A 1,725-nucleotide genomic window follows, 5' to 3' on the forward strand; every position below is an offset into this window, starting at 1 on the left:
TACCAAAGTATTGCTGGCCACCAAGATCCCTCAGTATCACAAGTACCTAGCTCTCTTCACCTCCTTCACAACCCTAGGGTCTCCAGCTCAAGGGCTTTCCTCCCTGCAGACACTCAGCCTTTTAACCCTGCTATTTCTCTACTTTTTGTCTTTTACTCTCCCCATCTTCATCTTTCCATCTCCCAGTTGGTTGGTTCCTGACCTGGGGAACAAGAAACTGAGGTGCATATTTTATATAGCAAAGCAGACCAGGCCTCCAGGTTCTCCCAGCATCCCTCAGTCCCTATTTGGCACACTCTACCCTCTATTCTAAACTTTCCAGCCCTGGAGCTGGGCTGCCCTTCCTTTGGAGGGTCTTCCCTATATAATCCAGACATTTTGTGCTCTCCCCCCCTCCCTCCCTCCCTTCTCCTCTCTTTCCCTCCCTCCCTCTCCTGTTTTCTCTCTCCCCAACCTCCATGGTGACTTCCCTGGCCTTTGTCCTTGGGACCAGTGAGCCCTCCCAAGAGGGACCCTGGGAGGAGGGGGACAGGGAAGGGGAGCAGCAATTGGGATATAAAAATAATTAATAACTAAAAATAGAGCTGCTTACAAATAAATATACACTTAACATAATCTAATCTGGATCAAACACTGGCAGAAAAATAACCTCGCTCCCCTCCTTTCAGTGTCTGCCCTTACCCTGATCCTCTCACAGCCAGGTCTAGTCCACTGGCGGTGTCCAGTAACTACTTCCCTTTCTTTGCTCTGGACTCCTCCAGATGCCTCTGACAGTTCTCTCTCTCTCTCTCTCTCTCTCTCTCTCTCTCTCTCTCTCTCTCTCTTTCGGAGCTGGGGACCGAACCTAGGGCCTTGTGCTTGCTAGGCAAGCGCCCTACCACTGAGCTAAATCCCCAACCCGACAGTTCTCATATGTACAAGAAGAGCCATTTAAATATACAGTTTGTACAGTCACTATAAGTGTCTCCCTGCTAATATTTTTGGAACTTACTTACCTGTGACACTATTTCATTCTTAATGCTTTTCCTTTGGGAAGAGCGCAGCACTGAGGGGCAGCATTCAGACCTCCCCAAGGTAGTTATTTCAGTGAAACGGTCTCAAATTACCATTCTCTCTGTATATACAAACACCTGTTGTGGTAAATATTTAAAAAGTCTGAACTTTTTATCCCGCACTAGTGCCTGCACCAGCACCATAGGGCCACATGGCACCGCGGGGTATCTTTATCTCATCAGCGGGCTGTTCCAGCGAGTCACCACTTCACGCTGGCCCCCTGGTACTCTCTGACCCGGGTGGTTGCAGAACTAACAGTAATTCATCTGAGTGGCTCCACACTGCACCCAAGTGCTCTCAGACCCAGTCGGTCCGAGAGCTGTTCTAGCATGGCACCCTTGCCATGCTGATCCCTAGAGTTAGTTCTGTCACCGGAGGGCCTTGTGGAACTAACCTCAAATCAGGGCTCTAGAAGTTCAAAAGCAGCTAGCCTATCTCGGCTCCCTGCCTCGGACTTTGCCCACAACCCCTTTCATTAAAGGAGGGCATGACTTTTACCGTTGGAACCAACACTCATAGGTTAGGGTCCTGGTTCTCTCTTCTTCCTCTTCCTCCTCCTCCTCCTCTTCCACCTCATTATTATTATTGCTATTATTAGTATCTAGAAGACGAGGTTGCAACTCTTTCGGCAAATGCGGTTGAGGTCCCATATCTCCCTTGCACAATGAATCC

The sequence above is a fragment of the Rattus norvegicus genome, chromosome 1 (genome assembly GCF_021556685.1).
Source record: "Rattus norvegicus strain SHRSP/BbbUtx chromosome 1, alternate assembly SHRSP_T2T, whole genome shotgun sequence".
NCBI classification, from domain to species: domain Eukaryota; kingdom Metazoa; phylum Chordata; class Mammalia; order Rodentia; family Muridae; genus Rattus; species Rattus norvegicus.